Raw genomic sequence first — 27,855 nt, forward strand, 5'->3', positions numbered from 1 at the left:
TTGTGTTTATATTTTTGTTCAGTATATATGTAGCATGCATCAGAGACACTATCACCTGGCTTTTTCGGAACTGGATTCTCCTTGCAAGTCTTATATTTCTTGGCCTTTGACTTTACTAATAGCCTAGACCACCTCTCCACTCACGAGTGTATACGTTCACCATAAGCACAGTCACAAACAGTCTAGACTGACCTTATTATTAATGTAGACCTTCCTAAAACATATTACTATAAGTCAGTATGATTTTGATTTCCTATGATTCCTGCAGAAGCATTGCTAAATTAGTGTAAAGTAGTGTTATTTATCACACAAAAAAACATTGTAATCAGCCCAAATACATATAAAAGGATTGTACAGAAGTCATTCTTAACCTGGAGTAACGCATTATCCAAACAATCACAGAAAATGTCACACAGCTTACACCTTCAGCTGACCAAGAACAAATACCTGCAAGAATATAGTCTTAAAACAAAACAAATACCGCTCAGGGTGCAGATGACTTGAGCTCAGGCATAAAATCAGGCACCTTCCTCGTTGATTTAAGCTCAACCTCGGCCAGGCCTGGGTGACCAATCCAGCGTCCAAGCAACTGCTATTGACCTGCTGTGGAAACTATTTGTGAAAGAGACACAAGGTCCGAGACAAGCCGGCACTCAGTGGGTAGGGTATTTTTTCATCGGTCATAATGGCTGCTTTGTACACACATTATCTGCCGGCTTGGAGAACCCTACTTGGAATGGCAGGCACGGGGAAAGCTGATGCCTATTGGCGTAATTGCTCTAACATCAGCAGGCTGCAGTCTTGGACTGGACACAGCCACAACTGTTGCATAAGCCAGGAAGAACAGGCCATTTTGCATTTCAGAGAAGGCATCGGAGTCTCCATCTTTATATTTACATTTCAGTCATTTAGCAGACGCTCTTATCCAGAGCAACTTATAGTCAGATCTTGACTCCATCTCCATCCTGCCATTAATCAGATTCAGATAGCAGAGATGTCATGGAATGAGTCAGTAAAACTGACTCTGAAAAAAAAAATGTAACTGAGTAAAACCTCTTTCTGTGAGATAAACCCCAAAATTATGGCAAACGTAATTTTGGGTTCCATTGTTGCACTTGACTCTTGGTTATTATGACTCAGATATTATGAAAGGATATACTGTATAAGAGCAATTCAGCCCCTGAGTCATTTCCCACTGGGCACAAACTGGTTGAATCAATGTTGTTTCAAGGTAATGTGTTAACGTATTGTGACATGGAATCTACGTGGAAAATACACTTGATTTGAAAAAAGTAATCATTTAAAGTGCGTTTAAAGTGTGACTCCGGGATGCTGGCCTTCTAGGCAGAGTTTCTCTGTCCAGTGTCTGTGTTCTTTTGCCCATCTTAATCTTTTTTCTTATTGGCCAGTCTGAGATATGGCTTTTTCTTTGCAACTCTGCCTAGAAGGCCAGCATCCCGGAGTCGCCTCTTCACTGTTGACGTTGAGACTGGTGTTTTGCGGGTACTATTTCATTCATAATGTACTTGTCCTCTTGCTCAGTTGTGCACCGGGGCCTCCCACTCCTCTTTCTATTCTGGTTAGGGCCAGTTTGGGCTGTTCTGTGAAGGGAGTAGTACACAGCGTTGTACGAGATCTTCAGTTTCTTGGCAATTTCTCGCATGGAATAGCCTTCCTTTCTCAGAACAAGAATAGACTGACGAGTTTCAGAAGAAAGTTCTTTGTTTCTGGCTATTTTGAGCCTGTAATCGAGCCCACAAATGCTGACGCTCCAGATACTCAACTCGTCTAAAGAAGGCCAGTTTTATTGCTTCTTTAATTAACACAACAGTTTACAGCTGTGCTAACATAATTGGAAAAGGGTTTTCTAATGATCAATTCGCCTTTTAAAATGATAAACTTGGATTAGCTAACACAACGTGCCATTGGAACACAGGAGTGATGGTTGCTGATAATGGGCCTCTGTACGCCTATGTAGATATTCCATAACAAAATCTGCCGTTTCCAGCTACAATAGTAATTTACAACTAAAACAATCTCTACAGTGTATTTCTGATCAATTTGATGTTATTTTAATGGACAAAAAAATAGCTTTTCTTTCAAAAACAAGGACATTTCTAATTGACCCCAAACTTTTGAACGATAGAGTATATATGTAATAGTGTAACAGTATTTATTCAACATTAAAATTAGTAACACATCCATTACCATATTTTAAGGTTACTTTAACTATAAATGTCTTCTAATGTAATCATAGAAAGCATGTTCAAGATAGCTTGCAAAGGTTGCAGGTCTATAGAGATCTTCACAATTGCTATAATAATCTGAGCAGAATCTCGAACAGCATTGATCACTTTCACTATGTAATCTCAACTGCAGTCCAGGTCATTTAGTTGTGCAATTAGATGAAGCACGGTGAGAACCCATTTAGTTGTTGTATTGACACAAAATATCTGACACTGTATTCCCATTTGAACTTTGTTGTGCTTTTAAATGGTTGAAAGCACAGTGATAACACATTCAGATGACAACTAAACCAAAAATCAGACTTTTCTTGTGCTTTTAGATGGTTGATACCACAATGGGAATTCACCAAACTTCTGGCTGTCTTTTTGAGTGGGTGAATAAAGGTTGAAATCTCATTGATCAACGTCTCAACCAAATATTACACACATTTTCACGTTGAAATGGCGTGGTGTGCCCAGTGGGTTGTCCTCCCCCTTTGTGTACAGAAATGACCAGTTTGTTTTAGGGTGGAAATTAAACAAAACAAAATCCATCAAGGAATCCTTTTGTCCCCCAGAAATATTCAGTGACGTACTTTATATCCGACTGTCCCACTCAATATGCATATTTTTTACATGACACACTTCTGGAGCACATCTGATCTGACGTAAGGGACATTTACATACCTTCGTCATTAAACTTCCCCACATGAATATTTGGAAACTGACAATGAGGGGTTTACAGGAAAGACTACAGGATAATCATTCCACAAAAAATGGTTAGGGAAACTGACTCTCTGAGAAATGATGGAATGATTATCATGGGTAGATAGTCTTGTATTCCCAGAAGTCAAGTCAATAATTACCTTTACTATAATGTAATCCTCTTACCAACGGGACAGGGATTCATTTCCCTAAGATTACCAGAAATGTGCTGAGGTTTTGTTGTGCCTTGTCTTTCTAGAATCAGGGAAAACAAAAGACCACTGGCACATGGATCTGAAATGTCAGCCCGCAATGGAAAAATTGATGCGTTCTGTAAAAACATGGGCTTCTGCAAAGGTGACAATACTTTGTAAGTTTTTGACATAAAACATTCTCATTGTTTTATATTGACTTGAAATCACTGGCTTGAAATACTTTATGAGTCATTGCACTGAGAGTCGTCCCAAAGTGAGACTGCGTCACTGTTTGAATGGAAGCCTGAAGTACATACAGTTCCTTCAGAATGTATTCATACCCCTTCCACATTTTGTTGTTACAGCCTGAATTAAATATTTTTTTACCCATCTACACCCAATACCCTGTAATGACAAAGTGAAAACATGTTTTTAGAAATGTTTGCACATTTATTGAAAATTAAATACAGAAATATCTAATTTGCATAGGTATTCACACCCTTGAGTCAATACTTTGTAGAAGCACCTTTGGCGGCGATTACAGCTGTGAGTCTTTTTGGTTATTAAGTCTCTAAGAGTTTTGCACACCTGGATTATTCCATATTTGCCCATTATTCTTTTTTAAATTCTTCAAGCTCTGTCAAGTTGATTGTTGATCTTAGCTAGACAGCCATTTTCCAGTCTTGCCATCTATTTTCAAGACAATTTAAGTAAAAACTGTTATCTTGGTAACTCCAGTGTAGATTTGGCCTTGTTTTTTAGGTTATTGTCCTGCTGAAAGGTGAATTTGTCTCCCAGTTTCTGTTGGAAAGCAGACTGAAACAGGTTTTCCTCTAGGATTTCGTCTGTGCTTAACTCTTTTCTGGGGGTTTTTATCAGAAAAAAGTTCTTAGTCCTTGTCGATGACAGGCATAACCATAACATAATGCAGCCATCACCATGATTGAAAATATGAAGAGTGATACTCAGTGATGTGTTGTGTTGTATTTGCCCCAATCATAACACTTTTTTATTCAGGACAAAAAGTTTTTCAGTGTTACTTAAGTGCCTTGTTGCAAACAGAATGCATGTTTTGGAATATGTTTTACTCTGTACAGGCTTCCTTCTTTTATCTCTGTCATTCATGTTAGTATTGTGGACTAACTAAAATGTTGTGGATACATCCTCAGTTTTCTCATTTCACAACCATTTGAAACTCTGTAACTGTTTTTAATTCACCATTGGCCTCATGGGGAAATCCCTGAGCAGTTTCCTTTCACTCTAGGAAGGACACCTGTATCTTTGTAGTGACTGTGTCACGCCTGCTCCCGCTCTTCCCCCCGGCTCCCCGGCATTGCGCACTCCTGCTATCATCATTACGCTCACCTGCCTTTCCCCCGTCACACGCATCAGCAATTATTGGACTCACCTGGACTCAATCGCCTCTGGCATTACCTGCCCTATATCTGTATGGTTCCCCACTCGGGTCCCTGCTTCTGCATTGATTGTATTATGTCCTTGTGCTGACGCTATTCCTGTCTTGTTTTATGTCTGTTCCTGATTGAATGTTTGACTCCCGTACTTGCTTCTCATCCCCGGCGTTGGTCCTTACAGAATGCAGAAGCCATCATACGAAGCATCAAGAAGTGCTGATGTTCCGGTTGGTGGTGACGTCGCGTCTGGGGCCCGACACCGATAGAACCAGGGGTGCCTAAGCCAGCTTGTCGGGCTGTCACGCCCTAGCTGGCTCGAGAGGTTTCTTGCCCCAGTTGGCTCGGAAGGCGCCCATCCCACATCAGGCCTCAGCCGGATCGTCAGGTTTTTTTGCCCAGCCGGCTCGTCAGGCTGCAACGCCTCAGCAGGATCATCGGGCTCCCACGCCTCAGCAGGATCATCGGGCTCCCACGCCTCAGCAGGATCAACAGGCCTTCATGCCTCAGCCCGATCGTCAGGCTCCTATGCCTCAGCCGGCTCGCCAGGCTCTCACGCCTCTGCCGGTTCTTCGGGGTTTTACACCCAGCCGGCTTGTCCAGCGCCCGTGCCTCGGCCGGCCCGTCAGGCTCGCCCAGGTGGAACGAGATGGGGGGGGGGGGGGGGGGGGGGGTACTGTCACGCCTGCTCCTGCTCTTCCCCCCTGGCACTCGAGTGCGGCGGGCTCATCACGCACACCTGCCTTCTCCCTGTCATCAGCGATTATTGGACTCATCTGGACTCAATCACCTCTGGTCATTACCTTCCCTATATCTGTCTGGCTCCCCGCTCTGTTCCCTGCTTCTGCATTGATTGTCTTATGTCTTTGTATACCCGTATGCTGAGTCTGATCCTGTCTTGTTTTATGTCTGTTCCTGATTAAATGTTTGACTCCCCGTACCTGCTTCTCATCCTCGGCCCTTACAGACTGGGTGTATACACCATCCAAAGCCTAATTAATAACTTCGCCATGCTCAAAAGGGATATTCAGTATGCCAATCGGTGCCCGATGTGCGGCATCGACAAATCTGCCTGGTCTTTATTTGTTGAATCTGTGCTTGAAATTCACTACACGATTGAGGGGCCTTACATATAATTGTATGTGTAGGGTACAGAAATGGGATACAACACCTCCATCAAGCTGATCCCCAACACGGGGAAGCCACAATGGTGCGTGCTAACACATGCGTTTCGCTACACCCGCATTAACATCTGCTAAACACGTGTATGTGACAAATACAATTTGATTTGATTTGCTCAGCCCCCTCCTGTACTCCCCGTTCACCCATGACTGAGTGGCCACGCACGTCTCCAACACAATCATCAAGTTTGCAGACGACACAACAGTGGTAGGCCTACCAATAACGACGAGACAGCTTACAGGGAGGAGGTCAGGGCCCTGGCAGAGGGGTGTCAGAAAATAACCTCTCGCTCAACATCAACAAAATGAAGGTGCTGATCGTGGACTTCAGGAGACAGCAGAGAGAGTACGGCCCTAAACACATTGACGGAGTCGCAGTGGAGAGGGTGAAAAGCTTCAAATTCCTCATCGTGCACATCACTGACAGCCTGAGATGGTCCATCCACACAAACAGCGTGGTGAAGAAGGTGCAACAGCGCCTCTTCAACCTCAGGAGGCTGAAGAAATTTGTCTTGGCCCCTAAGACACTCATGAACTTCTACAGAAGCACCATTGATAGCATCCTGTCGGGCTGTATAACCGGCTGGTAAGGCAATATCACCGTCCGCAACCGCATGGCTATCCAGAGGGTGATACTGTAAGCCCAACACATTAATGGGGGCACACTGCCTGCCCTCCAGGACATCTACAACATCCGGTATCACAGGAAGGCCAAGAAGATCATCAAGGAACTCAGCCACCCCACTACCATCTAGAAGGCGGAAACAGAACAGGTGCATCAAAGCTGGGACAGAGACTGAAAAACAACTTCTACAGGCCATCAGACTGTTAAATAATCACCACTGCACCAGTGCTTAATTTGTGAATTGGGAGTTGCCAGAACAAAATGTGAGCCGAGAGGGGGGTGACCTCGGGGGCTCTGAGGTACCGTAACGCATGATAAAAAAATCACCTTTATAATAAAGCATCGCATGCATTATCATTGCTTCTGCATGCTTACATAGAGCAGTAGAGTAGAGACGCTTGCTTATGTTGCACACATGGGGAGGTTCCAAGCCTACGATCCGGGAAAAAATTGCTGTTTTATAACCGCATTTCATGCAATTCTACATCATTTTAGATGTCTGGAGACTTTAGCAGAGTCTTTAATACCTAACAAATGATCGAAATGACAGGCTACTTTGACACTGACAAACTGAGAATCTGAGATGAATAAAAACGACCTTGTCTTGAAACCATCAATGGCCTAGGCTTAGAGAAACACACATACTATACAATATGAGGAGGAAATTATAGTCCTAAAAAAGCTTTCCAGTTTCACATTGATGCGCAGCTCACTCTCAGGTGATGGCCGATGCGGTCCTGCCAAAAGCCTGTCTCTCTCTTGTTTGACTTTCTAAAACAAATGCTCTTTGCTCAATAGGCCTATTTGGAAGTTGATAACATATTTGGTAGCCTACAGACAGATTAGTCTTCTCTTTTCAGCAGTAGCCATTTGCTTTCCAACCTGTATTTTCCCTCAATTGTATTTGAAATATTGCAAAAGGCCTGTTTTGTCTGCATAGTGTTCACTGACAGATTTGTTGCGCATTCCTGACTGTAGCGATGACTTGTGATTGGGCTACACACAATCTACAGCTAGGCTATTTTTTTTCCTTTGTGGCTAAATTATAGGCCTAATCCTGGTGTAGTATTCTGAATTATTTCATTTCTTTCTGAACAGACAGCAGTAATTCTATAACTTTTGCAAATAAATTTCAATTTATCAGCACCCTTCCCGCGGCTATGAATCTATAAGGAAATAAATAATGAAGTGTAACGCTGAAGAGATAAGAGTTGCAGGCTAATGTCTATCAAGGCAGAGAGAGATAATAGAAAGTGAATCTCATTCTAGTTCTGTGAGAGATAGAGGCTCTCTCACCACAGCAATGAGCACGTGTTGGTCTAAAGCAGGACTATTCAATTGGCGGCCCGCGGGCCAGATCCGTCCCGTTTATTATTTTAGACTGGCCCATTGATCAATTCTGAACATTGATAATGGATCTGTAAAAAAAATCCCCGCCAAAATCCAACATTCAGTGCCAAAATGACAAGCACTGTGTTTGTCTCTAGTGTGGTTGTCTCTAGTGTGGTTGTCTCTAGTGTGGTCGTCTCTAGTGTGGTTGTCTCTAGTGTGGTTGTCTATGTGTTTTCTAGCATTTTTGTATGCGTTTCTAGCGCCTATATGGCATGTTGATTCTTTTTTCTTCAAATGAATTTGGCTCAAGCGTTTGGGCGGTTTAAGCTAAAAAATATTATGACCCCATTCCTGAAAGCTATGGCTCTCAAGATGATGACAATAACTTGTTAGAAGGGAGTGTGACAAAAACAATTAACCTAATGACTGAGGGAAATTAATTCAAAGCATACTTCCATACTTCTTTGGCATTACCTGATTTGACTTATCTTTGTGTTATTCATTGAGATGCTCAGTTTTCAGATGATTTAAAAATTTAAAAAAATGGTGTGCGAGTGTTGTGCCTTTTCCTTTTCAATGATTGTAAATGTTTTTGGTTGCATGTTGGTTGAGCACCCTCCACTTTTTTCCTAATTACTTCTAGCAACATTTCATTTTAAGAAAAGTGCTTTATTGGTGTGTGTGTGTGCGTTACTTTTTTATACAGTTCTTCCGAATAATAATCGCTTGTGGAAAATGGCCCCTGTAAGAATATAGTTGAATAGCCCTGGTCTATTGGTTACAATGTTGCACAAACCATAAACCTGGGCCGGTCCAACACAAATCAATTCTTAGAATATCAGGAACGTTTTCACATTATGTTTTTTAGGGGGCAGGAGAATTACAGAGGAGGCAACTTGAATGCAGTCGGATTGATTTCATTATAATTTTGACGTTACATTTTTTTGTAACGGATCCTAGCGAATGGGTTCCAAAACGAAACTGTCCAAAACTGAGAGGTGCCGGTTCCTGTTCCGGCAACATCAGGCTAAAATCAAGCACTGCTCTGCCCTGAACTTAGCCACTGTTACTATGTGGCTACCACCTGGTATTCTACCTTGCACCTTAAGAGACTGCTTCCCTATGTACATAGTCATAGTCTCTAATAATGTTTACATACTGTTTTACCCACTTCATATGTATATACTGTATTCTAGTCAAGGCTCATCCTATATAACTACTGCTGTACTCACCTTTCCAAATAAAATAACATTTTAAAATTAAATACTTTCCTTCAGAAAGTATTCACCCCCATAGATTTTTTCCACATTTTGTCGTGTTACAGAAATGTTCTGTCACTGATCTACACAAAATACTCCATAATGTGAAAGTGGAAATATGTTTTCATTTTTTCTTAATAAAAAATTAAAAGCTGAAATGTCTTGAGTCAATAAGTATTCAACTTCTTTTGTTATGGCAAGCCTAAATGAGTTCAGGAATAAAAATGTGCTTAGCAAGTCACATGATAACAGAGCATGGATTTTTAAATGACTACACCATCTTTGTACCCAACACATACAATTATCTGTAAGGTCCCTCAGTCGAGCAGTACATTTCAAGCACAGATTCAACCACAAAGACCAGGGAGGTTTTCCAATGGTAGATAGGTAAAAAAAAGCAGATATTGAATATCCCTTTGACCGTGATGCAGTTATGATTTACACCCAGTCACTACAAAGATACAGGGGATTAAAACATGAACAGAGTTTAATGGCTGTGCTAGGAGAAACCTGAGGATGGATCAACAGCATTGTAGTTACTCCACAATACTAACATAAATGACAGAGTGAAACGAAGGAAGCCTGTACAGAATATAAATATTCCAAACATTCATCCTGTTTGCAATAAGGCAAGAGAGTCGGGAAGCAAGTTCAGGGAGTGATTGTTTAAATAAATAAACACAGCATAATACAAAACAAGAAATGAAAACAACGCACAGACATGACACAGGAATAGAAACAATAATGCCTGGGGAAGGAACCAAAGGGAGTGACATATATACAGAAGGTAAGCAGGGAAGTGATGGAGTCCAGGTGAGTCTGATGCCATGCAGGTGCGCGTAACGATTGTAACAGGTGTGCGCCATAACGAGCAGCCTGGTGACTTAGAGGCTGGAGAGGGAGCACACGTGACAATTCTTCATATTTTCAAGCAAGGTGGTGGCTGCATCGTGTTATGGGTATGCTTGTCATCGGCAAGGACTAGGGAGTTTTTTAGGATAAAAAGAAACGGAATAGAGCTTAGTACAGACAAAATCCTAGAGGAAAATCTGGTTCAGTCTGGTTTCCAGTGAGAGATATTCACCTTTCAGCAAGACAATAACCTAAAACACAAGGCCAAATATACACTGGAGTTGCTTACTAAGACGACATTGAATGTCCCTGAGTTGCCTAGTTACAGTTTTGACTTAAATCGCCTTGAAACTCTATGGCAAGACTTGAAAATGGCTGTCTAGCAATGATGAACAACTTGACAGAGCTTGAAGAATTTAAAAATAATAATGTGCAAATATTTTACAGTCCAGGTGTGCAATGCTCTTAGAGACTTACCCAGAAAGACTCACAACTGAAATTTCTGCCAAAGGTGATTCTAACATGTATTGACTCAGGGGTGTGACTACTTATGTAATATTTCTGTATTTCATTTTCAATAAATGTAGTTTTTCAGTCTCTCGGTCCCAGATTTGATGCACCTGCACTTTGATGGTAGCGTGGTGAACTGCCTGCTGCTCAGTTGGCTGAGGTCCTTGATGAAATTCCTGGTCTTCCTGTGACACCGGGTGCTGTAGATGTCCTGGAAGGCAGGCAGTGTGCCCCCGGTGATGCATTGGGCTGACCGCACCACCCTCTGGAGAGCCCTGTGATATTGCCCGACATTATGCTCTCAATGGTGTATCAGTAGAAGTTTGTGAGGGTTTTAGGGGCCAAGACGAATTTCTTCACCCTCCTGAGGTTGAAGAGGAGCTGTTGCGCCATCTTCCCCATACTGTCTATGTGGATGGACCAGGTTGTCAGTGATGTGCACTCTGAGATACTTGAAGCTTTTCAACCTCTCCAATGTGGCCCCATCAACTTGGATGGGGGCGTGCTCCCTCTGCTGTCTCCTGAAGTCCACGATCAGCTCCTTCGCTTTGTTGACATTGAGCGAGAGGTTATTTTCCTGGCACCACTCCGCCAGGGCCCTCACCTCCTTCCTGTAGGCTGTCTCGTCGTTGTTGGCATTCAGGCCTACCACTGTTGTGTTGTCTGCAAACTTGATGATTGAGTTGGAGACGTGCGGGCAGCGTGGCCATGCGGTCATGGGAGTACAGGAAGGGGCTTAACACACCCTTGTAGGGCCCCCGTGATGAGGATCAGCATAGCGAAGGTGTTGTTGCCTACCTTCACCATCTGGGGTAGGCCTGTCAGGAAGTCCAGGACCCAGCTGCACAGGTGGGGTTCAGACCCAGGACCTCAAGCTTAGTGATAAGCTTGGTGGGTTTGGTTTTGAAGGCTGAGCTGTAGTTGATGAACAGCATTCTTACATAGGTATTCCTCTTGTCCAGATGGGATGGGGAAGTATGCAGTGCGATGGCGATTGCGTCAATTGAGATCTGTTGGGGCGGTATGCAAATTGTAGTGGCCAATTTTTTAAATATATTTTTGGCTATTAAACAACTAATTGTCTGACATTGTTTCAATTACTTTGTTTTTATTTTTGATGAGCACAACGCGCCATCTATTTTGGGGATTTGTGTGTATTGTTAGGTATTGTTAGGTGTTACTGCACTGTTGGAGCTAGAAACATAAGCATTTCGTTGCACCCGCGATAACATAAATATGTGTACACAACCAATAAAATTAGATTTGATTTGACGATGACATAAGAAACCACCACATGCACCTGGAATAAACAAAGTTTAGTTTGACCTTATTATTGTCTGTCTGTGTTGTCAGAGGGAAGCAGTATTTGACAGAGAAGGTCAACGAGGCACTTGAAAAGAGGCTAGCTAGAAGCATTGAGTCCAGGACAGCTATCATTAGGCAAACAGGGGGGATACACCACTGATCCACTTAATAAAGATATTATTACAGCTGTGGACAGGGCTAGCAGGTAGCCTAGTGGTTAGAGTGTTGTACCAGTAACTGAAAGGTTGCTAGATTGAATCCCCGAGCTGACAAGGTAAAATCGGTCGTTCTGCCCCTGAACAAGGCAGTTAACCCACTGTTCCTAGGTGGTCATTGTAAATACAAATTTGTTCTTAACTGACTTGCCTGGATAAATATTGTCCCAAGGAGCTCAGACATAGAGGACAACATTTCCCACTGTCTTTTACAGTAAAAAGAGAGGAGGAGCAGTCAGAGAGGATGGGATGGGACCAAAAAGTACCATTTGCTGTCTAACTGCAATTGCTCAGCAGAAAAGTAATACAAAAGGCTGGGTGCTCATTTTTCAGAGACAACTAATGTACTCTGTCTGTTCCCACTTCCGACAATTCAAAGGGTAAAGAGAACATGTACAATTAGCGGAGTTAGTGTTTGTGTTTACTGCACTGTTGTGCAACAACATTGCATCCACCTCTGTTTGATTGAAGAAACCAATATTGTAAACCTGGGATTACAGATGAACTCAGGAGCCATGACTTTAGTCAGTTTGCCTGTCATCTACCAAAATGACTGAACTTAGCCAAAGTGAGCTCTGTGTGCGATGTTCTTTTGCTCCTGTGTTTTGTCCGAAAAGAAAGTTTCCAAATGTAAAACACATTTGAAAAATGTACTCGACAAACTTCAAAGCTATTTCACCTGTGACAACCTTTATGTTACACACAAAGACACCTTCCTGACTCTTTCTTTGTCTCCTAGTAACGGTGTTTACCATAAACATGCCTAGACATGCCTCTGAATGCATTGAAACACAGTAATGTAGGACAAACCCTGACAACAAAATTACACAGCGAGTGGGACCGGAACATTCCATTAATCTAGAGAGGGGTGATGGTGGTGGTGGAGTTGAGTTAAAGGAGAGTGGTGGTGGTGATGGTGTGTATAGCCACCCCTTCCTGCACACTATTAGGTGGTTTAATCCTAGCTACTGTCCCCCAGCATGAGGCTAATTACTGTCTGTTTGGCGCCATGAGGGGTCTGACAATGTTTCCTCTGACACACCATGATGGGGAGAAAAAAGTAGAGCAGGGTGACAGAGCTAGCCTCTGTTTCTCTCTTTCTCTTTACTCTCTCTCCTTTCTTCTCCTCTCCTTCTCCCCAAAAGGCCCCAGCTCCGCTCCCCTTTCATCTGAGGCTACGGCATGGGACACAACTCACATGATATTGATAGAATCTATGTAGAATTATGTATGCCCTACTGAGATGGATGGCAATAGCATTCATTCACAGGCAATTTGGTCTTTGTTTTGAGATTCTTCCCTACAGTATTATTGTTTGACTGCAAGGCTCTCTGGGTGGATTGAGGATTGTTGTTTGTTAACAGCTGCAGTTGAAGTTGGTCCTGTGTTTCTGGAGCTGTGCTAGACACAAACTGCTGTTAGTTTATGAACCAAACGAAAATGTCAACACTCCAGCAAGGACCCTACTCTGTCTTTGACAGAGAGGACCACTTGATGTGTATACTAGCCTGATGGAGTGTTTGATGCCCCCTTTCAACTGCCAAATGAGTTGGCTTGAAAAAGGAGATCTTGAAATAATGGCACTTTATGTTGTCAAAGGGAACTGAGCTGGTACTAGTTCCCATCGTTGGATACTGTGAGAATACCGTCAGGTCATGTTCGGTTGATTAGGCCAGAATGAATGAAACAGAAAGTACTTTACCCTTGTAGTAAAGTCTATAAAGAACAAAGCTTTCTTCTACCCTCATAGTCTATATTTTCTGGCACCATAAAACGATAGCTAATCTAATGTCTCGAGATAAATTCCATCATACATTCTGACCATATAATGACTTTGTAACTGACTCAGATGTATCCACAGATTTTACCTCAAAGTTACATTCCTCGAGTTCAGAGGAATTCTGTTTTTGTTATTTACAGTGCTGTTCCCGAGGCTTATGTTTCATATGGTCCTTGTAAAAGAGATGCTCAACTGAGATAACATGGAAGAGTTAACCGTCAGTTGTACAGTACATTGGAAATGAGACTGGTTGCTGCCTGTGCTGCAGTCCTCCAGAACATGAAATGGAATGTTTCAGCATGTCTGGAGGAAAAGGAAAGTTGTTTATTTGACTAAGAGGTAGTTGTGCAACATGTCATTTCAAGGAACCAGGCTAAAGCAGTGGTGTTTAGATGTAGGCGGGAGGTTGAGTCTGTAAACAAGGTACTGAAAGTAATTACATACTGTACTCAGCAACAGGGTGAGGCTATAGACCCCGGGGCTAAGCTAAACTTTCCACTCAACCTTCCAATCCAGTTAAAACACTTTGATTGCTGGTTGCACATTCTGACCATGTCAGAATGATTGATTTCTTTAAAGATTTAATACAAATTCCATATTTGATTGAAAATAAATTGGCACACAAGGCAGAGACCAGACTGCTCCACTACTGATGGTCCAAAGCCTGTTTGGCAGCTTACCTTTAGTTCCCGTTCTACTGTTGTTCTCCAAGTTATTTTGGGTTGTCCATGTTTGTGCCTTCCTTATATAGTCCACCTAAGCACTGTTGTGGAAAACACACTGAATTACATTTGGCTAAAGGCTTTAGTCAATCTTGGAGCAGCAAGAGCAGGAGTACTTTAAACCAGATAGTACAGTAGCTCTGATGCTAATCACGATCATACCTGTATGACATGAAGCATGTGATGTAAAATGAATTCCTGTGTAAGCGGACAAAATACAATCTCATCATCTATGGGTGGTTATAATGGGTGGTTATTATGGGTGGTTACGAAAACCTAGCTGTAGTGTAGTGAATACCGCAAGCTCAGACACATCGGTTGGACTGTCAAACGTTTGCCTGCTGACGGTACTTAGCACCTCTGAACCGAGTGTCTGTAAATCAAATCAAACTTTAATTGTCACATGCGCCGAATACAACAAGTGTAGACCTTACCGGGAAATGCTTACTTATACAAGCCCTTAAACACAGTTAAAGAAGAGTTAAGAAAACATTTACCAAATAAACTAACACAAATAAAGTAACACAATAAAAAATTATAAAAAGTAGCACAATAACATAACAATAAAAAGGCTACATATTGGAGGTAGAGGTACCGAGTCAGTGTGCAGGGTTAGTTAGGGGTGAAGTAGGTAGGGGTGAAGTGACTATGCATAGATAATAAACGAGCGAGTAGCAGCAGTGTACAAAACAAATGGGGGGGGGGGGGGGGGGGGGGGGTTCAATGTAAATAGTCCGGTGGCCATTTGATTAATTGTTCAGCAGTCTTATGGCTTGGGGGTAGAATCTGTTAAGGAGCCTTTTGGTCCGAGACTTGGCTCTCCGGTACCGCTTGCCGTGCGGGAGCAGAGAAAACAGTCTATGACTTGGGTGACTGGAGTCTCTGACAATCGTATGGGCTTTCCTCTGACACAGCCTATTATATAGGTCCTGGATGGCAGGAAGCTTGGCTCCAGTGATGTACTGGGCCGTACGCACTACCCTCTGTAGCGCCTTACGGTCAGATGCCGGGCAGTTGCCATACCAGCCCATAGCCAAATGTTTAGCTAGCTACCTAATGTTAGCATATTCGCTAGCTAACTAAGGACTCAGCAGCTAACACAGGCAGCTCTTTCATGGAAACTAGCTAATTCATTGTGATGTAATTATAATTTCAATACTATTTTAAATGTTTTTATTTAACCTTTATTTAACTAGACAAGTCAGTTAAGAACAAATTCGTATTTACAATGACGGCCTACCAAAAGGCAAAAGGCCTCCTGCAGTGACGGGGGCCTTGGAAAAAAAAAATACAAAAAAATGCAATATAAATATTGGACAAAACACACATTGCAACAAGAGAGACAACACAACACTACATAAAGAGAGACGTAAGAGAACAACATACCGAGGCAGCAACACATGACAACACAGCACAGTAGCAACACAACATAACAACCACATGGTAGCAGCACAAAATGTTAGAAGCACAAAACATGGTACAAACACTATTGGGCACAGACAACAGCACAAAGGGCAAGAAGGTAGAGACAACAATACATCACACAAAGCAGCCACAACTGTCAGTAAGAGTGTCCATAATTGAGTCTTTGAATAAAGAGATTAATGAGATAAAACTGTCCAGTTTGAGTGTTTGTTGCAGCTCGTTCCAGTCGCTAGCTGCAGCAAACTGAAAAGAGGAGCGACCCAGGGATGTGTGTGCTTTGGGGACCTTTAACAGAATGTGACTGGCAGAACAAGTGTTGTATGTGGAAGATGAGGGCTGCAGTAGATATCTCAGATAGGAGGGAGAGAGCCCAAAGAGGGTTTTATAAATAAGCATCAACCAGTGGGTCTTGCGACGGGTATACCGAGATGAGTAGCTAACAGAGGAGTATAGAGTGCAGTGATGTGTCCTAAAAGGAGCATTGGTGGTAAATCTGATGGCCGAATGGTAAAGAACATCTAGCCACTCAAGAGCACCCTTACCTGGCGATCTATAAATGATGTCTACGTAATATAGCATGATAGGATGGTCATCTGAATCAGGGTTAATTTGGCAGCTGGGGTGAAAGAGGAGCGATTACAATAGAGGAAACCAAGTCTAGATTTTACTTTAGACTGCAGCTTTGATATGTGCTGAGAGAAGGACAGTGCACTGTCTAGCCATACTCCCATTTTGGAGGTGTTCAGAACAAGGTTAAGGGTAGAGAAAGCTTGTTGGACACTAAGAAAGCTTTGTTGTAGAGCATTTAACATATGCATTTAAAATCCGGGGAGCATTTAAAATTCGGGGAGGGGCCATCTGAGTATAAGACTGTATCATCTGCATTTAAATGGATGAGAGAGCTTCCTACTACCTGAACTATGTTGTTGATGTAACTTGAGAAGAGCGTGGGGCCTAGGATTAAGCCTTGGGGTACTCCCTTGGTGACAGGCAGTGGCTGAGACAGCAGATGTTCTGACTTTATACACTGCACTCTTTGAGAGAGGTAGTTAGCAAACCAGGCCAAAGACCCCTCAAAGACATCAATACTCCTTAGCCAGCCTACAAGGATGGAATGGTCTACCGTATCAAAAGCTTTGGCCAAGTCAATAAAAATAGCAGCACAATATTGCTTAGAATCGAGGGCAATGGTGACATCATTGAGGACCTTTAAGGTTGCAGTGACACATCCATAACCTGAGCGGAAACCAGATTGCATACCCAAGAGAATACTATAGACATCAAGAAAGCCAGTCAGTTGATTAGTGACAGGTTTTTCCAACACTTTTGATAAACAGGGCAAAATAGAAATAGGCCTATAACAGTTAGGATCAGCTTGATCTCCCTATTTAAATAAAGGACAAACCGTGGCTGCCTTCCAAGCAGTGGGAACCTCCCCAGAAAGGAGAGACAGGTTAAAAAGGTTGGAGATGTGCTTGGCGATGATAGGGGCAGCAACCTTACCCAGATGTTTTTTAGGGTCAAGTTTAAGGAGCTCCTTTAGCACCTCGGACTCAGTGACTGCCTGCAGGGAGAAACTTTGTAGCAGGGCAGGGGAAAAAGAGGGAGAAGCATCAGGGATAGTCGCGTTAGAAGGGGTGGGAGATGAGGAAATGTAGGGAGGCATGGCTGAGTCAAATAGGAATCCTGACATAATGAAGCGGTGATTAAAGAACTCAGCCATGTGCTTCTTGTCAGTAACAACCACATCATCAACATTAAGGGACATGGGCAACTGTGAGGAGGAGGGTTTATTCTCCAGGTCTTTAACCGTTTTCCAGAACTTCTTGGGGTTAGACCCACAGAGAGAGAACTGCTCCTTAAAGTAACTAACTTTGTCCTTCTGGATAGCCTGAGTGCACTTATTTCTCATTCGCCTGAACAATAGCCAGTCAACCTGAGTATGCTTGTGCCGAGCCTTTCACCAATGCAACTCTTGAGGTGGAGTAACTCTGCAAGATCACGGTCGAACCAGGGGCTGAACCTGTTTTTAATTCTAATTTTCTTTATGGGGGCATGCTTGTTAACAATACCATTGAAAATATCAAAAAAGAAGTTCCAAGTGTCTTCAGCAGAGGGGATCAAGTGGATTCTACACTAGCTACAGTGGTTAGCTAGCTTGGAGGAAGTATTTAGTGTTGTGTGTAATGCATCTGTGCACGTAGCTAACTACCATTCCATAGCCTACATTGCATATGAAGTGTGACTGGCTCATCCGTGGACGTACGGAGAAAATGGCCAATTTTTTTTTGTGTTCTCTGATTGGCTCAAAGTTCAGTTGTTGCCCACTGATGAGCATTGCGATTCTATAAGTAGAAACGGTAGGTTTGTCGCTACCAGATCGGCACACAGCAGGTACCGCTTTTGTTCTAGCAAGAGAAGGAATGGCCTCCCACTGTGGTAAGTACCTATCCGCTGTCTATCGGCAGTAAGATTCTCTGTGTTTCATGCTTACAGAATGAGGTCACAGCGCCTCTCCCCCCTCTGGTCTGGTATTTGACCTCATTAGTTGCAGGCCTCCCTCAGGTAGGAGAGACATTTACCAAAGAGCACAGAGCACTGTGCCCGGTCATAACCAGCACACCCCTCCCATCCCCCCACCAACCCCACACTGATGGGAACAGTGTCTCCAAGGAGCCAGGGCAGAAGTCTTCAGGGCGCTGGTGTACATCAATACTAATGCATTCCAGTTTCGCATGATAAAGTAGAATGGGCCCGTCTCAACAATACGCGGCTGTGATTAAGCTGTGCTTACTAATGTGGGATTTCGGAAACATGATACCCATGCCATGACACCCATGATACCCATGCCATGATACCCATGATACAAACATGATACCCGTGTGATTAAAGAGGGAGTAAGTGGGGAGAAAGACATGTGCCAACCAAGGAGAAAAATTGCATACCTTTTACTAGCAATATCACAATGAGTGTAATATTAGATATACTAGTATATGGTCCAAGACAAAGCCCACATACATATTGTTATGATGATGTTTATCTATTAAGACAGGTTTCTTTTTTTAAATTGAACGTGTTGTTTAAAGACCATGCTGAGTAGCAGATGCGTATCAAATGACACTAATCCTTTTGGCTGCCATTTGGGCTGGTTAAGAACTTGTGAATATGTTTACACTGACAAATAAGGTAGAAATTTGTACATAAAAAAAAATCCTACCTGTACTTTTTCAAGGAATCAATGTTGATTTTTGAATTTTCTGCGTTAGTTTTATGCTTACGTGAAGGCCTCGTTGTGAATGACCCTATAGACCGGGCCTGCTATAGACGTACTGAATACACTGGCACCAGGACAGGCCAGGTGTACATGAACAGGAAGCCTGTGTTACACTCTAATCAGGTTAACAGCAGCACTTCACACCTGCTGGATTCCCCCATAAATATGGAACAACCAGGCTTCAAATGACGGGCGTGCCCAGGGGTGATGGCGTGCTGCTTTGGCACTCCCTCCGACAACTCATCAGGGTACCTACCGCCTGTGTGTTGGAATATTAATGTGGATACCCCCAAAATTGTTGAAGAGATCAAAGTTGGTTCAGTCCACTGCTTTGCCTGCTGCCCCAAAGAGACCCAGTGTAATGTGCGTGTTCAGTATACAGTATTGCCCTACAGCATTCCTGTTGACAAGACCAAGGAGAGGTGAAAAACGACTGTGTATAATCACAACTAGATGTAATCAGTCATAACTGGAGCAGGCCCAACTTGATACAATACAGCATACAGTGTATGTACAGTATGCCTTCATATGCAGCATGCACCAACCAAGGCAGTATGGGCATATGCCATGTAAGTTTATGAGCTGCATGAGTGCCCATACAACAGGTGTGGTATTATTCCCCCCCCCCCCCCCAGTCCGTTACATTCCCTACTTGTTATACTGAGAATGATCTGTACAATCTGCACAAGACATGATCTGAAAAAAAAATGACAAGGTAACAAAGAATTGTACCACTCTGATATTGCTCAGGTAGTCTTCACCGCTTAATCCTCACTGGCTAACCCTTTGGAACCTCAGCACGTTAACCTCCTTACACATTCAACAGCTCTTTCCAGGCTGCCGGCACACTAAGCTATACACCAGACATGTTTTAATACCTCCATCGTGAAGAGGTCAAGTTATCTTCAGAGATATTTGAGAGTAAACAGCGCCTCTGGTGTGTTATTGGAGAGAGGAGCTGTAGAGGTTTATCTGGGTTGGTTGGTTATGTCCGGGTGAGGCTCTTCAACCCCTAATACCTGTATCATGCCAGACTCCCAAGGAAAAAGACATGGACAACTCATCAATACATTTACACCCTGAGAAATGCCTCTGAGACACAGACCATATGGTGTGAGATGGAAAAGAGAGAAGGAGAGGGAGGTAGAGGGAAGGAGAGAGGGAGGAAGACGGTGAAATTCGTAAGTGTGTGTTTACATGGGAGTTTGTCCATGTAGGGAGCAGAAGAGCGAAGACCACAAGTATGATCCTGCTGCTTGGTGAAAATCCTCCTCCCTCCTCCACTCCACAGAGTGACAGGTTTACGATATGACAGGACAGATGGCAAACTCGGAAGACCACCAGGGAAGATAGCCAAAGACGAACCAATCAGCCGGGCGCACAAATCCAACTCTTTTACACATCAAGCATACTATTTCTCCTCTTTAAACAGCCACAGAATGACCTCTAAATCCAAAGTGTCTTGTATACAGTTTAAAAGAAAACAACCAATATACACTGAGGGTTCAAAATATTAAGAACACCTTCCTAATATTGAGTTGCACCCCCTCACCCTTTTTGCCCCCTTTTCGTCCTGGTATGTACAATGTGTCGAAAGAATTCCACAGGGATGCTGGCACACATACATAAGCAATGTCTCAATTGTCTCAAGGTTTAAAAATCCTTATTTAACCCGTCTCCTCCCCTTCATCTACACTGATTGAAGTGGATTTAACAAGTAACATCAATATGGGATCATAGCGTTGAAATGGATTTACCTGGTCAGTCTATGTCATGGAAATGTTTTGTAGATTCAATGTATATTCAATGTATATTCAATGTCTATGTATGTATATAGCCAATATAACCATCCACCCACCTTTGACCCCTTTAAAGGGCTAGCTCACCATTTTTCATCCTTTGTGTTCACATTCTTGTCTTGGCTTTTGGCAATATCCTGACTACCAGGCAGTTCCTGTTGTGTAAGTAGAACTAATGGCACTCCTTTGACATTAATCTGGTCTCGTTTAGAGTTCTCGCCTGGCTAATTATCCCCCTGGTATGGAGTTTATTAGGTGCTTTGTTCTCTGTGTGTTTGCCTGATAAATGCACCGGAGAAGCATTCACAGGGTCGGCCAGATGGCTCTGCCTGGGGGCATACAGAGACTTCTGAGAGAGCCCTTTCTCTCCTCACCCCAAATCCTCTACACTTTCCTATCTTCACTCCAGCCTCTCTCTTTTCATTTCTTTCACACTGCTCTCTCTTTTCTTCTACTACACTACCACACCCCTCTCTCCCCTAGCTCCACACGCCTCTCTTTTCCAGCTTCTCTCTCATCACAGCTCCTATATCCTCCAACGCTCTCCTTTTCCCATCTCATATCTCCTCTCTCTCTCTCATCCAACTCGTCTCCTCCTCACTTCAGCTCTTCTCTCATCACAGCTCCTGTCTCCTTCAGGTTCTACCTCCTCCATCTTCATAGCTACAGTCTCCTAGCTACCTTCCAGATATGCACAGGTTTAGGGGACAAAAAAAAAAACTCAGGTAGCAAGAGGACAAGTACACTAGAGTGTCTAGTTTGAGAAACAGACGCCTCAAGTCCTAAACTGGCAGCTTCATTAATTTAATGTACTATTTAAGGTACTATTTAGTACCTGCAAAACACCAGTCTCAATGTCAACAGTGAGTTCCTCTGTGTCTGTCTGTGTTCTTTTGCCCATATTAATCTTTTCTTTTATTGACTCCGGGATGCTGGCCTTCTAGGCAGAGTTCCTCTGTTTGGTGTCTGTGTTCTTTTGCCCATCTTAATCTTTTTTCTTATTGGCCAGTCTGAGAAATGGCTTTTTCTTTGCAACTCTGCCTAGAAGGCCAGCATCCCGGAGTCACCTCTTCACTGTTGACGTTGAGACTGGTGTTTTGCGGGTACTATGTAATGAAGCTGCCAGTTGAGGACTTGTGAGGCGTCTGTTTCTAAAACTAGACACTGAGTTGTGCACCAGGGCCTCCCACTCCTCTTTCTATTCTGGTTTGAGCCAGTTTGCACTGTTCTGTGACGGGAGTAGTACACAGTGTTGTACGAGATCTTCAGTTTCTTGGCAATTTCTCGCATGGAATAGCCTTCATTTTTCAGAAAAAGAATAGACTGATGATGTTTCAGAAGAAAGTTCTTTGTTTCTGGCCAATTTGAGCCTGTAATCGAACCCACAAATGCTGATGCTCCAGATACTCAACTAGTTTAAAGAAGGCGAGTTCTATTGCTTCTTTAATCAGATCAACAGTTTTCAGCTGTGCTAACATGATTGCAAAAGGGTTTTCTACTGGTCAATTAGCCTTTTAAAATGATAAACTTGGATTAGCTAACACATTGTGCCATTGAAACACAGGAGTGATGGTTGCTGATAATGGGCCTTTGTACGCCTTGTTCCTTTTATTTCTTATTCTTATTTGTATTTTTTTAATGCATTGTTGGTTAGGGGCTTGTAAGTAAGCATTTCACTGTAACACTGCATTTCACCTGTTGTATTCGGCACATGTGACTAATACAATTTTATTTGATTTAATAAAATTTGATTTGATTTGATTAATGGCCTTATACAGCTCGCTGAGTGCGGTTTTAGTGCCAACATCGGTTTGTGCTGGTAAATAGACGTCTACAAAAAATATAAATGCAAACTCTCTTGGTAGATAGTGTGGTCTACAGCTTATCATAAGGTACTCTACCTCTTGCGAGCAATTTTGAGACTACCTTAATATTGGACATCGCGCACCAGCTGTTATTGACAAATAGACACACACCCCTCGCCTCGTCTTCCCGGACATAGCTGCTCTGTCCTGCCGATAAAAGGAAAACCCAGTCAACTGTATATTATCTGTGTCATTGTTCAGCCACGACTCCGTAAAACATAAGATATTACAGTTTTTAATATCCCGTTGGTAGAGTAGCCTCGAACGGAGCTCATCCAGTTTATTCTCCAGTGATTGTACGTTGGTCAATAGAATGGATGGTAGAGACGAGTTACCCACTTGCTGACAAATTCTTACAAGGCACCGTGATCACTGCCCCCTGTATTTCCTTCTTGTGAATGACAGGGATTTAGGCCTTGTCTGGGAGCAACATTATATCCTTCGCGTCAGACTCATTAAAGAAAAAATCTTTGTCCAGTTTGAGGTGAGTAATCGCTGTTCTGATATCAGAATCTCTTTTTGGTTATAAGAGACGGTAGCATTAACATTGTGTACAAAATAGGTTACAAACAATGCAAAAAGACAGAAGAGCAGAGTTAGTTAGGAGCCCATAAAATGGCAGCCATCCCCACCGGCGCCATTCTTTTCTGGGACAGAAGGTTACATAAGACAGAAGGTGATTTAAGGCAAAAACTAAAGTAGTATGGTTCGTTGGGGTGGAAGTATAAGGCGTATGTTTAGCAACCCAAAGGTTATGTGTTTGAATCTCATCCCGGACAACTTTAGAATTTTAGCAACGTTGCAACAACTTTTTAGCTACTTTGCAACTACTTAGCATGTTAGCTAACCCCTCCCCCTCCCCTAACCTTAACCCTTTAACCTAACTCCTAACCCTAACCTTAGCGTTAGCATTAGCCACCTAGCTAACGTTAACATGTCATACATTTTGCAAATTCGTAACATATTGTACAAATTGCAATTCATAACGTATTATACATATTATAATTCATAAAACATCATACGAAATGGATAATGGATATCCACAAATTAATACATGCCAGAAAATGTAACATATCATACCAATTGGAGTGTTCCAGATTTACATTTACTATGTTACATCTACTCCTGAGTCCAGGTTGCCGCAACTTAAAAATATGAATGTGAATGTAAATGAATTCCTCTGAAGTGACTGCCTGGGGCTCTTCTCCTAAAGAGTAATTAACCAACTGACAGCCTCACTATGTTAATGAAGCACTCTAAATGACTTTTTTAAATGTCATACAGTAGATCTTCATGGTATTATTCCATAGGTGTATACCTGAGTGTCCAGGTCCCACACCGTGGCTTGATTCTCCAATGACAACAAACACCCTTTTTTTCTTGTAAACAAACCACAACACTAGAACATTATTCTCTTCATGCCTTCACATGGACACATATTCCTTTTAGTGTTGGTGCCTTTTGTGTTTTGGACAATATTGTTTTTTTTCTTCTATTAAACCAGGTGGAAGTATCTACTCACAAAACTTTACAATCTGTAAAGTTGTCAATTCATGTTATGTATACATTAACAATTCCAGGGACTTTGAAAGATACTGGTAACAAGCAGTTGCATGGGTGACCTGTCGTGTGTTCGCTGCTTTGGCTAAATCAAAGGTTAGCAGTGGCTCAGGTCACTCAGTGACAGCGGCGGTCTCCTTCCTCAATGGAGGGAAGGAAGGAAGGAAGGAGGGAAGGAGGAAGCCCACCTGTTCTCAGTGAAGCAGGACCATAGCCAGGAAAACACAGCAGATGAAGGGGTGCTGAGTCACTGCCCCAAGTCAACACAGACAGACGACACAGGATAACTGGGGGTGTAATGAGGGCCAAATTCATTCTGCTGGACCACAGAGGGGTAGGGAAGGTCACAGGAGTAGAAAGAGTCAAAGTAGACTAAGATCTTGCTAAGGAGTCAGTGAAGAGATACTGACGTCAAACCAAGCATAATAACTTGATAGTGTATAATTCCAAAATATGGCGTTTGACCAAAAAAACTGTTCCGTGTTTGTTTAGCATTAATTCTATCAACAATGTATGTTATGTCTCTTAACGTATAATTTGAGGACTCCACACCCACACATACACACACACACACACACACAAACACGAGTGTGTGTTGTGTTCTGGCAAGTCTCTCTACCTACCTGGGGGTGTGTGTGTGAGGCTCTTGTCTGGTGAGAACAGGTATAACAGTGCTCTAAGGCATCAGGATGATTGAATAACCTTTGATACATTTAAGATTATCATTATGCATGTGGCTGCAGTAGCTGTGCTGGGAAATTGGATTGGCACTGATGAGCAAATCTGCCACAGTGACAATTAGCTGGAATGACACCTACTGTACACAATGGCTCATTAAGAGGGAGTTGTGCTATTGTCTTCTAGTTAAATACTGTCTTCTCTAGAAACATGAGAAAGTACTCTTACTTTACCTGCACTTGGCCTGCTCTCAATTCATCATAAATTATTACTCAACTGCTTACGTGGAAAGGTAATTTAAAATAGAGGATCGACTGGCGATTGTGTGGAAAATTGGGGCTATTTTTCTCTCTTTCACTGACAGGTTTATTTTTATACTCGTAAAACATAGATGCCTTGGCACTGTGGTTGTCCTCATTTCCCCACATCTTTTCAATGACAGCCTGGGTTGCTGGCCATACCCACATGATAGAATACTACCGTACTTACTATATAGAATGATGTAGTAAACTATAGTATACTGTAGAATACTATACACTGTAGTATCTCTCGATCATGTGCAGTACTTACTGTAGAATTGTATAGTATACTGTAGAGTAATCACTACAGTAGACTACAGAATACTATAGGTGAGAAAACTACATGCCATGTATAAACCATATATTGTGTTTCCTACAGATTAAAGAAGCGAGCAGAAGCTCTGAACTATCTGTTCAGAACTCAGTCCTACCTACCTACAGGTTATGGAAAATTTGCTCTTTTGTCCAGTAGGTGTCACACCCTGATCTGTTTCACCTGTCTTTGTGATTGTCTCCACCCCCCTCCAGGTGTTGCCCATCTCCCGCATTATTCCCTGTGTATTTATACCTGTGTTCACTGTTTGTCTGTTGCCAGTTTGTCTTGTTTGTCAAGCCTACCAGCATTTTTGTGTCAACTCCTGCTTTCCCCAGTCTCTCTTTTCTCGTCTTCCTGGTTTTTGACCCTTGCCTGTCCTAACCCTGTACCCACCTGCCTGACCACTCTGCTTGCCCCTGATCCTGAGCCTGCCTGCCGTCCTGTACCTTTGCCCCACCTCTGGATTACCAACCTCTGCCTAATCTGACCCTGAGCCTGCCTGCCGTCCTGTACCTTTGCCTCTGTTGATGTAATTAACATTGTTACTTCGACACGGTCTGCATCTGGGTCTTACCTTGATACCCGATAGTAGGTTTCCTCAAGGAGAAAGCCCTCACTACCTATGTCAAATATAATGAACCACACATTTTACAGTAATGTCTGCAAAAACACTACAGTAAATACTACAGTATACTTCAGTCAGCAAAAATACTACAGTAAATACTACAGTATACTACAGTCTGCAAAAACACTACAGTAACTACTATAGTTTATACAACGGGTGGGTCTAATCCTGAATGCTGATTGGTTAAAACCGCATTCCAACCGGTGTCTATTCCACAAGTTACCACCGGCTAAATCTATGAAGTTAAAATGCCTATTTACTCTCATCAGCCCAGCCATCTCCACCATAAAAAGCATCTAGACATTGTCCCCCATTTCTTTTTGACAAAAATGTGGTTTTCAACCGTGAAGATTTATATAAACCTTATTGTCTGTCTCTCCGACATTTGCAACATAGTTTCATTGGATCTCCAGCTGTCCCAAAGTAATGACTGTGTTGGGAGTTGGGATGAGACAGACAGGCAGCGTTTCTCAGCCAGTCTAAATCATCAATCAGCTGGCATCATTTTTATGGATATATACAAAGAAATGTCAATTGAAAAAAGGTACAACAAAAGAAGTGCAGCTAGTTTGCAGTCTTTCCAGGTTCAGTGATTGGTTAGTTGTGTTGTTGGCTAACAACAGTGTCCTGGCGAGTGAGCAAATGTTCTATGTCAGGCGAAATCGTGCCTCATTAGCTCAATGTTATGGATGTATCCAAATAAATGTCACTAGAAAACAGCTTAAACAAATGCAAATGCAGCTACTGTTGTTATTCTGGCTGCTTTTTGACGTGACTGTAAGTTAGCCGTAGTTGGTTAGCTAGCAAGCAAGGGATAATTACGCTGCCAGCCAGTATGGCAATGGACCATTTAGAATGAACGACTGGGTCACGTCCGTGGATACAGAACAAAAAGACTGAATGACTGGGTAGCAACCGAAACGATAGAACGAACAACCGGCCAGCTTGGGTAGCAACCCTACATTTGTGTCAGGATTATATCTTGTAAAAAGCTAAAATAGTATGAATAAACATATCAAAATAACGTTTTTATTGAAAAGATGTCAATCATTATTTGAATATGTTGGTAACCCGTTAATGCCCTCGGGAGCCTGTGTTTGGAGAATATATTGGCTTCAACTTTGTCTCGGGCCTAACAACACTCGTGCCAATATATCCTCCAAACATCGGCTACAAACACATCACTTAAATATAGTACTTTTTTTTTACTACAGTAATTATACTTTAGTAAACTGTAAATACTACAGTACACTGCAGTCAAGTCCGCAACACTACAGTTAATACTACAGGAAAGTCCGCCAAAACATTACAATGAATACTATAGTATTTATACCATGTTATACTATAGTATTTTTTGGGGGGGGGGGGGGCTCTGCCATCCGTATAGCAAATATGGCTCTGAACCATTCCCAAGTCCAAATGTCTCTCCCTCTCTCTCTGAGACACCCACGAAATACTGAATAAAACATAGAACATGAGCACAAGAAAATAATAAAACAGGGTCATCGCCTAGGGGGGCTGTGTCTCGCGTGCACTAAATTATGTTGTTTTCTAATCAAGCTTAAATAGCTTTCTTTCTCATCTTGGTGAGCAGCTGGTCAGAAGGTGGGCGGCGCTCCTTGGGGATTAGGGGATAAATCAGAGAGCATGATGATTGATAAATCAATGACCTACTAGGAGATGTGTGCTGTGGTAGTGGG

The sequence above is a fragment of the Salvelinus fontinalis genome, chromosome 6 (assembly GCF_029448725.1).
Source record: "Salvelinus fontinalis isolate EN_2023a chromosome 6, ASM2944872v1, whole genome shotgun sequence".
Classification (NCBI taxonomy): Eukaryota; Metazoa; Chordata; class Actinopteri; order Salmoniformes; family Salmonidae; genus Salvelinus; species Salvelinus fontinalis.